The sequence below is a fragment of the Xenopus tropicalis genome, chromosome 2 (assembly GCF_000004195.4).
Source record: "Xenopus tropicalis strain Nigerian chromosome 2, UCB_Xtro_10.0, whole genome shotgun sequence".
NCBI lineage: Eukaryota > Metazoa > Chordata > Amphibia > Anura > Pipidae > Xenopus > Xenopus tropicalis.
In genome coordinates, this window is record NC_030678.2 from 33,191,187 (window position 1) to 33,205,084 (window position 13,898).

The 13,898-nt window shown below is 40.9% G+C and overlaps 1 pseudogene; it reads left to right on the plus strand.

Moving 5' to 3' along the window:
• LOC100492388 overlaps positions 1–13,898 on the plus strand; it is a 262,674-nt pseudogene that overhangs the window by 113,410 nt on the left and 135,366 nt on the right.

Genomic DNA, 13,898 nt, shown 5'->3' on the forward strand with positions numbered 1-13,898 from the left:
ATGTAATAAAAAGTAACAATAAAATTATAGCCTTACAGAAAACAACTTTTTTGACTTCCGAAGGTCAGTGATTTTTTTTTTTTTTGAAAACCAGAAAGAGTCAGAAGAAAAAGGCAAATAAGTCATTAAACTCGAAGAAAAAAAAAAATGAAGACTGAACTGAAAAGCAACTGAAGTATTGGCCATTCTAAAACATACTAAAAGTTAATGTAAAGGTGACCTACCCCTTTAAGGAATGCGTGTTTTTATAACGCCAGAGCCAAAACAATATAGAAATTTTGCGTGCGTCAATGACCTAACCTGACGTTTAAAATTCTCTTTGCTGGGAAACTAAAAAAACATTCATTTCAATGTTATTTTTTTTTTTTAATTGTTTGAGTTGCTTGGGTTGCTAGGGTAAATGGCATTGTGGGAATCCGATAAGTTTCTAAGCTGACAGCTGCAGTAAAAAACTTTAATACGAAGAACTACTGGATGGTGAGTTAATTGCCATTGTCTACACTACCTGATAAATGTTAATTTTACTGTGATTATCCCTTTTAAATCATTGGGGCAGGAGCTCTCTGGGGACAGGTATATCATTGATGTTTGCTTCCTGACGAAGAACACATCCCACTTTATCCTGCTGCAGAGCAGCCTGCAACATCTCTTTCCAGTTGTATTACTAACTGGGACCCGAAGAGGAGGGTGTGCTCTCCGATCTCTGCCTTGTGCAATGGCTTTTTAAGGTACCGGGACTTGCCTTTGAATAAAGGGTGACTTTGCTTCTGTGCGAAGAGGACAGTGATAAATCTATGTCTTTGGTGTGTAATGTAGTACAGGCTGGGATGATTTATATAAAGATGGGATGATTTTTGTTAAATGTTAATACGTGAGCATTGCATAACTTGTGCTGATGTTACGGGCCTGTGTGTGTGTTCTATTGTACCGGCATGTCTGTTCCTGTGGATCTTTAATGCTGCATGTGTTCTAGAACGTCCCATTAGCACTGCATTGCAGTCAGTATTGTCTTTACCAGAACAGACTGCAGTTAGAAGCCACCTGGAACATTATACAGTATTGTAAATGTTCTAGTTAACTATTTGCTGTGGGGTTTGTGTTTCAAAAGCATTAATGTATCGTCAGTATGGCAACAGCGAAATGGGAGTGGCTAACAGAAAACCAAAGCTGGAATTCTGGAGCAAGTCTGTTCAGGGAATTTGGGAATTCCGCCTCACTTTTATTCATGTGTTTAGTGGATAACTTTTTGCACGGTGAGTGCTTGGAAAGCCATGGTATTATAAAAGGTTGGCATCCAAAGAGGTATGGGGGCCCGTGCAGTTTTGGTGCCATGAATTGCCTGTGATGGCCTCAGAGATGCCTTTAAGGGGGTACATGATAGCCTTGGATCCCGCAGAGCTGTAGTTAGAAAGAGTGGGGTATGGTTTGCACAGTAGATCAAGATTAAAACAGTTAAGACATTACAGCCTTTGAAAGATACGTGCCTTGATGTAGCATAGCTTTTTATCTGCATATTGTCACTGCAAGTTTTCTTTGGTAGATTATGCAACAAATTTTGAAAATCACCTGTAAGTACTGAACCGTTAGGATTATGGGAAATGTGCTTTATTCACTGGTTGATTTTATTATGAGAATTAATGTATAACTGATAGGTAAATTGTCTGACACTTGCTGTGAAGGCAATTATTTGTCCTTTATCTCTCGTTGTTGAAAACCCAGAGAATTGCTCCCTGATCTCAGCAGTGGCAGAAACTTGCTGGAAGGCTGTGGAAATACTTATTGCATTTCCTTATTAATTGTTACAATGACAGTATTGTATAAATATATTTTGGTGCTTAGCATTGTCTTATCATTGGATTAATATGTGTATATCTTTAAAACATAGTCTGAAAACTCAGAATCAGGCAATGAGAGTGAGCAGTCCCTAAGTACACCAGCATCTCCGAGGAATTCACAACTGCTTCAAAACCCATTCAAAGCAAAAAGCCCTGAACCAACCCAAAGGCCCCTGAGAGTTCAGAGCCCAGAACCGAGGCAAAGTCCTTTTGGATTAAGGAGTCCAGAGCCAGTACTTAATGGTGATGTAAAGTTGTCTGAAGAGAAAACAAGTAGTGCCATGCCCAGGAAAGGAAGTGACAAAAACATTACAGAACCTTCTCCCGAAGAAGCTGTTGGAGTCACTAAAAAGAAGGTGGTGAAGGTGGTTAAGAAGATGGTAAGGAAAGTCATGCCACAAGAGGAGGTAGGGAACAGAAGGAGCTTAGTTCAATCTCCGGGACCAACCACAGATAATAAAAATGCTGAGAAAGTTTGTGAGCCGCCCCCTTTACCACAGACACCAACTCAACCAAAGAGTGAGGTGAAGAAGGAAAATACCAAAGATGACATAGCTGCAGGTCTCACTAGTCTTATGTCCAGAGGGAAAATGAAGGAGCACAGACCACGATTTAAGCCTCCAGAAAAGAAGGAAGAAAAGGCAGCAGAAAAAGGAACACCTCCAGCTCCACCAACTGTAAAAACTCCAGAGAACCTCACCAGTGTCATTCCAGCTGAAGAAAAAGACATTAAAGAGCAGAAGCTTCCACTACATAAAGAACCATGCACAGAATCATCCAGTGCAATCACCAAAAAGCCTTCGAGGCCTTTAGCAGAGGTATTCATTCCCCCATGCACAACCTAACCAGGCCTCTGCATGTGCAAGTGAGATGCTTGTTTCACATATTGGCTACTCTGTGCATGACGCATCTACCCTTTTGGGGTTTGTAAATTAATTTGCACTATATCTGTGAGACTTTTCTTATTCTGGTTTCCAAGGGGCTTTTCAATGATTGCCAGCTTTAAAAAAAAAAAAAAAAAAAAGGAAAAAAACTGGACGGATAGATGTGGGTGAGAGATATTTAACTATGGGAACTGCTGTTTTGGTTGGTTGATTATTTGGTTTTGCATGAAACTATATGTATCTGTAACATTTCTGTACTCCCATTTTATTCCATCATCCCGGAGATGTGCAGCTAATGCTTATTTTAATTTTTCTTTTCTTACAAACCATCTTATGGATGATAGGTTTAAAAGAGATTTGAAAAGGGCAAGAGTACTTTTAGTGGTTCCCAGACTGCCTGGCTCTCTGTAATATGAGAGGGCACATTCAGCATAAAGAGGTTTGGTGGGTAGAGTGAACCTTAGGGATAACTGCATGAGTGTTTTGTGACTTTTTTTCAAATGCTACAACTGAGGCCATTCCTGCCCACTAGGACACAACCCTTTGCACATTCGGTTTTGAATCGTTTTGTAATTTAACACTTTCACAGAACGGCAGAGGAGCTTTATACTCCAAAGGCAGCCCTAAAGCCAAAATGTGCATGCTTTCACTTTCCTGTATGGAAAATATCGGCATAGTGTTCCTTGTGTCTTAACATTCCATATCGATTGTTTACCAAACCTTCACAGCTGTGTTTGAAGAACGAAAATGTACCCACCGGTACACAGGAGCATCTGCCAGCTCTTGTCATTGAGGAGCAAGACAGTCAGCTTTCAGGACAGGTGTGTCTGTAAAAATAACAGATTTGCTCACTGTGAGAGGAACATGCCAGCATGATGATGTTTTTTTTCTATCTGGTATAAATGGAAGCTTCATGTTGTGGGCAATGGGGCTGGTTAAATCCTGCAGTCAGGGTGGCTTTATGATTATTTTGTTCCTAGGTAATAACAGTAACCATTAATGTTTAACCATATTATAAGAAAACATATATGGCTAATGTCACAGTGGATGATTTCCTGGAAGAAGCAGAAATCCCCCCCCCCCCCCCCCCATATAACGATAGTAAGGGTGACTTGCTAAAGGCCCCCTGCAGTTCAGTCCATGGTTATGTTAAATACAAGATGGCAGGACCTATTGCTTCACAAATTATGGAGACATATTCTTTTTGGTACAAATTCATTTGCACTTATATGTAAATAATAATGTATGTGGCTCTTAGTTTGTGGTTTACAATGATCCCCTTTTTCTTATAAAAATAGCAGTTACCTCCTTATTAATAACAGGGTGCCCATATTAACGCTACAACGAAACAGTTATGGGCAGAGTCTGTCATTTAATAGCCATGAAACATAGGGAAATTTTGAGGGCTTGAATATCACAATATTTTCCAGCTTGTTCCCCTTGGGCAATTATCGCTGGTAAATGCCCAGAGGCACAATTTTGGCTATATTTTGGGTGGGGGGGGGCCAGCCTGAAGGATATCTGGGAGTGCCTATTTGCTGCTGAAAGTAAAACTAGAAGGTTAATTAAGATGAGAGCCTGCATATTTGCTCTGTGAGATTTGTTTTGGAATTGTTGCTGAAGGGCTGGTTGTGTTGGGTCATATATCCTTGTCATGAACTAAGTTTCCTGTATGATTATTATTATACTCTGTGTATGAGTAATAAACTGCTACATTAAGTAAATTTAAATTAAAATCTTGTAATAAAATAACTAGGGATCTCATACACAGCAGACTTATCTTAATGTAAATAGGACCTTATTTAACTGGTTTGCTGTTGAGCTTGCGGGTTCAGTGTGCCATACTTGTATCTGTATAGCCCTGCTTTATATTTATCTCGGTTTTTACTCCCATGCTGAGTAGCAAACGGACAAATAAGTAAACTTTAAGGGCAAGAGAAAGAGTTCTGTGACCGCGTGATGTTTATACAATTATATCCCTGGGTACTTGCTAGAAACTCTGAGAAATTGATTGGCGCGCTACGAGATACAAGTATAAATACCGCTAGGGTCTTATTGAGTAAAGTGGGATGTGAGAATGGCCATCTTCCCTGAATACTAATGCCAATTTGACCTTTAGGCCCTCCGTGCTGTTTCCCAGCAGACACCGGCAGAGGAAGCTCAGAAACGACTGGAAAAGATCTTCATGGCATCTGTAAATAAAATATTGATATTTTTCTCTTACACCCATACAACTGCTTGTTTTAGCTTGTAACCCTGGGCTTACCAAACTCTCTGGTTCCTCCTGCTATTTTTTTTAATAAGATTTAATTTTGTCCAGCCTATACAGATATATCTGCAATTTCTAACCATGAGAACAGTCCTGCAATGCTTAAATGGTGTTTTTATGCCGACCATCTGGCTTATTTGTGCAATTTTCTAATGTATCTGCCCTAAAGTGTCTGTTGTTGTGCACTGTGGCTACTCTGTTGCAGCAACTGCTTTGTGTCATTTTGCTTTCGAAGTTGCCGAAAGATTCCTTGCAAGAATTCTGCGATGCATGTATTTTCCCACCAGTGATTTACATGATCACCTGTGGGAAAGCATTTCAGGGAGATTAGTCGCCCATGGAAGTGCAGATTAATCCTGGGCAACTAATCAGAGACAGAATAGCTTTAATAATTTAGAATACTTTGGAGTGGAATAGTGTTCAAGAGAATGCTATTGCTCTCTATTATTTCTTGTGTTTTTCTTTGGGCCCAGTTTCTCTTGAGTATTCACAGCAACAACCAATTGTATTGCCAGAGCCTGTGTCTGAAACTGCTAGTGTGCGCTGAGTTAACCCAGCTAACACCTTTATTTGTGTTCATGATGTGCAAGTGTCAGTGATTCTTGGTAGGAATACTGAACTAGAAGGCTGTGGAGGCACAATTACCCGGCAGGCATTTCTACTGGGTTAAAGATTACCATTTTTATGGTTGGGCAGCCCATGGCTGAATTTAAGAATATACAAACTATATACATTATTATGGCATTTGGGTTCTTCTGGCTAAAGATGATGCCAATCTTGCTGGAAATGCACCAAACATGGTTCTGCTTAAGTTGTGTTTTGTTCTTTTCTGTCCTTTTCTCGGCTATATACTGTGTTTCTTATCTCTTTGCTTTTTCTTCCCTCATCTCTCTGCCTATCATAGCTGGACTCAGCAGCCTCTCTTCCCCAGAGCCAGGTACTGTATCCATGCACCCAAGATCCCTCTAGCAATCCAACATCGTCTTCTATGCACATCTGGGCTGGTGTTTGTGCCCGTGTGTCATGCTGGAGTGTAAGGCTCTATTGACATCTCCTTCCTGCCCCAGCCCCACTCCTCTCATCTTCCCATGAATGAACACCCCCTTTGCATGCTCTCAGGAACCCTATGCTACATGCCAAGTGATACTCTCTTAAAAAGATGGGGCTCAGCAGTACTTTTAACTTACCCTTTACTTTTCATTTACTGAAAGATGAATAAAAGACCCTGTGTTGTAGAGGGTTGGTATAGATTAATAGGTGCATGCTTAAAGAACTGTTTACCCCCCAAAAAGATACTATACAAGTTAATCTTATGTGAACATGTATTTTAAAATGTTGGAACCGTCCCAAACCCTGCTTTGTTATATTTGCACATCTATAACACATGAGATCTGCAAGTCCATATTATACTAGGGCTTTTTAACAGGGTTCTCCAGGTATTTTTACATTCCAGTTTTATTTAAAACACAAATAGAGCAGCCACAGGCCCTCATGCTCCTGATATTACACTGTTGTGCTTCTCTGTGGAAGGTCCATTGGCTGTGATGCTCACCCCTGATATAAGTTGTAAGATATCTGTTAGATTAGAGGTGCCCAAAAACGTAGACTAATCTACCAGTCCAGGTGTGACTGTTGATCAGTACATACTGGCATCTTCTGCATTCTTTGGTCCTTTGAGTCCAGCACTGCAACATTAAACAATGACATAAGTTCACAAAACATAGCCACCATGTCAGTATCGTCTGGGTACCCCAATGCTGAATTAACTGCCCATTGGTCTAGAAGTGATAAATCGTCATTTCGAAGTTAAGAAATCTAAATGCGTTAGGTAAATACGTGTATTTCAAGAACAATTTCAATGCACAAGTACTGTAACTGCTTGCAATTGTGATGTTCCTCTAAATGGCTATTTGTTTCTGCCTGTACATTTCCCATGGCATGACTGTATTTAGAATACACAAGTGTACCAAATATAATGGAAATAACCAAAGAAACACATCCTATGAATAAAACCTGTACTTTTTATTATTCTGTATGGCTAAAACAGTGCCCAGAGTATTCCAGCTCCAGGAATTATAATATATTATTATGAAATGTGCAAAAATGGGGGTACCCCCCTAAGATCAGACCTTGTGTGTGAATGAGTGAATGTATGGCTAATAAAAGATATGCGTAAGGATAATAGAATGTACCCTGCAGTTCCTAGTCCTGTATGAATACACTTTGCCTTTGTGCTTTTATGTGACAAAAAAGTACTTCTAACATCCTTACAGATATTTACTTTCCATTATTGAGCTTGTCACCGCCAATAACCATTAACCAAACATTTTCTTCCCATCACTTGCTAGTCTGCCTTGGAGGGTCCCACTGACGATACAGCAGCTTTCCCTTCATTGTCACCCAGTGTTCCACCCCAGGTTGATCTGCATGTATTGTTGCTGTGTGTGCTCCTGGGGGAAACCAGTTTGTGTGATCTGACTGCTGATTATACGGTCCATATGAGAAATGCAGAACTTTTTTTTTTAAATTGAAAGAGGCAGCATGTATTTTTGCCTTGTATTAGCATGATCAGCCAGTGACAGTACCTGTTTCCCCCATTTATTTGTTTGGTTTTTTTGTAATTGACTGCACATTTGTTTTTCTGTGATTGTGAAATCATTTTTCAGAATGCTAGGACCAGCAACACCAAAATACATAATTATAATTATATGTTCATCACTATAGCCCCTGACTTTTAGGTACTATTTGCACCACCCACCTTAGGCTAATGGTGATTCAACCCCACCCTCACTCACCTAATTGCATTATATATTTTTTTTTTTTGTTTTTTCAAGGGTAAGGTAGCTCACCTTATTCACGGTGGTTATCCTACTGTAATCCAGATCTCATTTTGTAGCCACAGTTTTTCTCCATTCCTCTGGGAATCAGCTTAACATTGTTTTCCATATCAGGAAATAAGCCTCTTGTTTATTTCCATAAATTCACCCATCCTCATCTTCTGTTCCAAGTTTGTGTGCTGGGATTCATGGGACCCATTAAGGTCACAACCACCTTGGGCAGTGAAAGCAACATTATGGTGCCATTTTGATTCAGTGATATTAATAAACCAAACAGGAATGTGAGGAAACCAGTCCCTGGAAACCACTTCCTTATGGACGCAGTGCATAGGGCTTTAAGTGTATTTATAAAGGGCCCTAGTTCTAATGGGTTGTGTGGTTTTTCCGTGTTACCATTTTTTGGGAAAACATCCAACATGGAAGCATAGCCTTGATCTTGCAGGTCACCCTGTGTAATGTGTGTGTTTCATCTCTCCTCACCCAGTAGCTACATTACTTACCCTCCAGTGCAGCAGTAACTATTAAATAATCATAGGCTTATGTTTGTGTTCTTCATTACAGGCAAAAACTGAAGAGCAGATCTCAGCAGAGCAGCACTGGTATGAGACTGAAAAAGTGTGGCTGGCCCATAAAGATGGATTCTCCCTGGGTATGTTTTAAGCAAGCCATTTGAGAGCTAAACTCCTCTTGTAGAACACAGGTCCAAGCCGTAAACCATCTGAAAGCTAAACACCTCTTGTAGAACACAGGTCCAACCAGTAAGCCATCTGAGAGCTAAACACCTCTTGTAGAACACAGGTCCAACCCGTAAGCCATCTGAGAGCTAAACACCTCTTGTAGAACACAGGTCCAATCAGTAAGCCATCTGAGAGCTAAACACCTCTTGTAGAACACAGGTCCAATCAGTAAGCCATCTTGAGAGCTAAACACTTCTTGTAGAACACAGGCTTCTGGCTGTCAAGCTGTAACTCCCAGTCTGCTCTGTGTAATGTGAAAATCCCATGAGTCTCACAATTTTCTTATCCTATGCGCATTAACATTTGTGCCGGATTTGCATATTATTATACACCATAAAAAGAAGTTGCATTGCCTTAGAGTTTAGACCCTATGACCCCTTTCTAGTATTCTTCAAAAATGTGCTACTCCAGTCTAGCTCCATGTGCCAAATGTTATTGTAGATTTGTGTAATTAAAAGACCATTTTATATCTCTTGAAATAACAAGTGATGTGTTAGCAGCTTTTTATAACATAGGTCATAAGTAACACCCAACGCTTTTTTTTAAGTTGGAAAAAATGGTAATTGGCGCTGATATTAACTATTGTAAGGGATCCTATTATCCAGAAAGTTCTCAAATATGGAAATGGCATCTTCTATAAAATATATTTATTTAGCAAAAAATTCTACTTTTCTGATTTCCTTCATCCTTGTACTAGTAACATGTTGGCTAGTTGGCCCAGGTGCCAATATCTGCCAACAAACGGTAAGCGTAGGGGTGCTCTTATCTGCAGGCTGACAATCTGCCTTGTGTGCCCTTTGCCCTTATTCAGAATACCCCAGGTCCTTGAGCTTTCCAGATAATAGATCCCATGCCATTAAGGGCTGTGGCACATGGGGAGATTAGTCGCCGCGTGACAAATCTCCCCGAAATGCCATCCCACCGGCTAAAATCTAAATTGCCGGTGGGATGGCATGCGCGGCGCTGCGATTGCCTAAGTTGTCTCTCAAGGCAACTTCAGCGATATCAGCGAATTGCCGCGCGGAATATGCCATCCCACCGACAATTTACATTCTAGCCAGTGGGATGGCATTTTGGGAGATATGTCGCCCGCGACAAGGGAGATTTGTCGCACGGCGACTAATCTCCCCATGTACTCCAGCCCTAATAGGGAAGAAATATAGCAGAAATAGGAATGCTGTTGTCTTGCTGGCCGTACTCTGCCATACTCGCAACAACTTATCAGCCTGTGTATGGGGCTCCTGAGACAGCCTGTCTAACTAATATCTGGTAGATGCTTCTCAGGTTGGCTGTGAGCAGTTCATCCCAATGAGAGGTGGCCAAATGGGGCAACCTATCTAGATGTGTAGATCTCCACTTGCAAGGTCAGACATGATGAAAGACTATTCTAGTTTTCTACTTTATTTCTGATGTGTTTCTGTCTCACCCCAGCAAATAAACTAAAATCAGAGAGCAGCAATTTGCCTGAAGGAAAGTTGAAAATCCGACTGGAACATGATGGGACTACACTGGATGTTGACGAGGATGATGTGGAAAAGGTATGAATAGTCAGGGTTATGGAAGGTAGCTTCAATGCAAACATCATACTTTTGTGTTTCTGATCCTACTCCAGGCTCCCCACTCTTTGTTTATTCTTAAACTGTATGTAGGAAAGGACTGATTTACCCTCTGCTCCAAGCAATATATTGGTTTGATTCAGAAATCATTTCCTGCAAAATAAGGAATGAGCATCAGGGGACTCTTAGTGCATAGACTGAATGTGGAGAGTAAAACATTCTTGAACCTGAAATGATCTGTATTTATGTAGGGAACTTTATCTGTATTAAAATTACCTTTGCTTCTTAGGCAAATCCACCATCGCATGACCGAGTGGAGGACTTGGCTTCTCTGGTCTACCTCAATGAGTCCAGTGTACTACACACACTACGGCAGCGATACGGCGCTAACCTGATTCATACACACGCTGGAACTTCTATGGTCATCATGAATCCCATGAGCTCTCCTTCTATATACTCTGAGAAGGTTTGTGACTCCATCCTGTGATTACCACTTTATATTGCAGGAGCATTATTAGGACTGACTGCATTAGGCTAGTGCCACACTTATAGTGGTGTGGCGTTGTGTCCTATGCTTGAGAAATCTGATTAGCAGGAATGAGAGCTGTGGATTATTAGTTCTTCTCCGTGTGGTTGGCTCTTAGAAAGCTCCAAGCTTCTTCTATTGTATATCCGTGTTTGCCAACTTTTTACCAGCAAATTATTTTACATGCCATATATCCAAGTAAAGGGTGTACTGGTTGCATTTCTATACTGTATATCGGTGTCTAGTAGGTTCCTGGCTCAACTGGAAGTCGCCCAATGTTGCCTTAAGAGGAAACTTTGGGTGACTTTCAGGAATCGTAGCAATGCATATGCCATCCCACCAGCGATTTACATTCTTGCCGGTGGAATGGCATTGCAGGGAGATTAGTTGCCCGCGACCATGAAGATTTGTTGCAAGGTGACTAATCTTCCAGTCTGCCACTGCCCTTAAGGGCAAGGGCACATGGGGCAAATTGTCAGTCTGCAGGTAAACACAGGCTGACAATCTGCTTTTTCGCTTAAGAAAAAAAAATCTTGTTGTGCCTGCACCAGGAAGCAGTGAGTGCAGACAGCCGATATCCCCCAACAAACGGCAAGTCTCACATTTCGATATCGGCTGCGTGCGGGTTCAGTGCTTTTGGGTGCAGGCACAACTAGGAGATTTTTAAGCGTAGTGACGGATTGTCAGCCTGTGCTTATCCGCCAACTGCCAATCCCAAGGGCAATGACACTAGGCAATCAGTCGCCCCCTGATAGATCTCCCCCATCATAGGTGACTAATCTCCTACATATGTTTCTCCACCGGCAATAATGCTAGTGGGGAAACATGTGCGTCGCTTCGGCTTTGCAAAGTAACCGAAAGTTGACGCTCGAGGAAATGTTGGGCTACTTTGAAAAGTAGCTGTGTATGTTTCTCCACTAGTGATTCCCATTATTGCTGGTGGAGAGACATATGCAGGAGATTAGTCTCCCATGGTAAAGATGATCCATCGCAGGGCAACTAATCATTGCCCTAAAGCTAATGAACAATGTTGTACTAGTAAAAAGTGGCAATACATTATAATATAGTTAAATGCAGACAACCCTTTCAGTATATATTTTTTGTTAGTATTCCTTTAAATCATCACAGCCCCTAGAATGTTGGTAGCATGCTGACAGGGCCAAACCCTACAATGTTATTCTTTATAGTTCTACTAATAACATTATTTTATCGTGAATGACAAATTCAGCTCTGAATGACAAGGGCCCTAAAGCTATAAATATTCACCCTGCTGAGATCTTACAGCAAAATGACAGGTTAATACTGCTGAGTAATATCACTTATACTCCTAATGATGTATTTATCTAAGAAAGACAAATACCATCTCTCTATGTATCCTGCCCAGCAGGCTCCACGGGGTGAAAGCTTCTCTGCCCCTAAATTACCTTCTAGCTCGGGCACCCACTAGTGTATTTCAGAGCACTGAGACGTGAGACTCCCTGCGTTTCATGATATATTTGCACTGATATAAGATAAAGCAGGTCAGCTGGGTCGCTCAGACCCTGTCAGTCCTTTTCACGTTTCCTTGTTAAATGCTCTGCCGGTTACCATGGTAACCACAAGTTCCCCCTCCAACCGCGTTCTGCAGGTAACATTCACTCCTAATTATTGCCGCAGTCAAGTTCTCTAATAAAGCCATCCTTTATCTTCAATCAGGCCTGTCGCTGCTTTAAAGGCCTATTTGTATGAAATGCTGAAAAGGGAATATACTAAAGGATTGCAAAGCGGGTAGATGTCAGCCAATGGCTCTCTTAATCTTTATGCCAGTTTATGCAGTATTCACACATTTCTTATATTCTTATATGTATATTCCTAAGTATGTGTAATGTATGTGTCTGTTTATATATACACACACACACCTTATACACACACTTACACACACACACACACACACACACACACACACACACACACACTTACACACACACATTACACACATTACACACACACACATTACACACACACATTACACACACACATTACACACACACACACACACACACACACATTATACACACACACACACATTATACACACACACACATTATACACACACACACATTATACACACACACACATATTACACACACACACACACATATTACACACACACATATATGTGTTTGTGTTTATATAATAAGTTAAGCCTTTTTGCCTAAACAAGGCCTACCTAGCTGCTCAGATCAGTCCCTGGATCAGCTTTATACTAGGAGTAAATTGCACCGCTTGCTTCTTCGCCCTAAGAAGGCATCCAATTTTATCTTGAAGCTTTCTAATCTATCGGCTAGATATGTTTATGGATATGTTTCTCTTTGTCATTTCTCAAATGAGTAATATTAAGAGAACTTTGCCTCAGGTGCCAATGAGCGGCTAGTTACCAAGGGAAGCAAAAAGCTGCCTCTGGTAACTTTAAGAATTTCTGAGAGAAGAACATTCAGAGAGAACAAGTGTTCTCTGCACTAGTGATATGCCCCCCCGGACCTGCTCCAATAAAAAGGTAGGTGCGGTGTTGGTGAAGGGGGCATCAGGGCTGCTGCCTCAGCTGCTACACTTGATCACCACAGCCCCCTGTGCTGTAAATAGTAGGCACCAAAATCTCCTTAACTTTTAATTAAAATAAAAGTAAAAAAATAATTGTAAATCTGGATTATTTAATCATTTGGGTCAATAGTACCCTAAGAAAGCTGTGAGCCAGAAGGTTTATCAAGTATATAAGCCCATGTATCCATTGGATTACCCTACAGGGGGAACAGGCAACTATTGGGTTATTTGGCCAGCCACATGGAGCAGATAAAAAAAGAAACAAGGACGACTATTTACCATTGCTAAAATATTTTCTCATTTTAAATCTGGAAAAAGCCATAAATTGAAATTCTGCAACAGACTTCCAGCACATAATATCGTTATTTGGGTTGTTTTGCTGATATTACCTGCTGTAACCTTGTAGCTTTGCCTCACTAACGCTGCAATCTCTCCCCACCAAGCAAGCCAGCTTCTGCATTGAGCTCAGAGAAGGGGAAATCTGCTTGTAAATGCAATGTAAGGAATAAATCTGTGTGCACGGGTGCCAAGTACTGGGTGGCAGGTGTGTTTTCACAATTGTTGTGGTGTCACACTGGGTGTACTATCTAATGCTGACATTTCACTTGGTAGGTATTGTTACAGCTGGGCTTGGCTGCAGTATGTTTTATTGAACAAAAAAATTAAGAGTATTA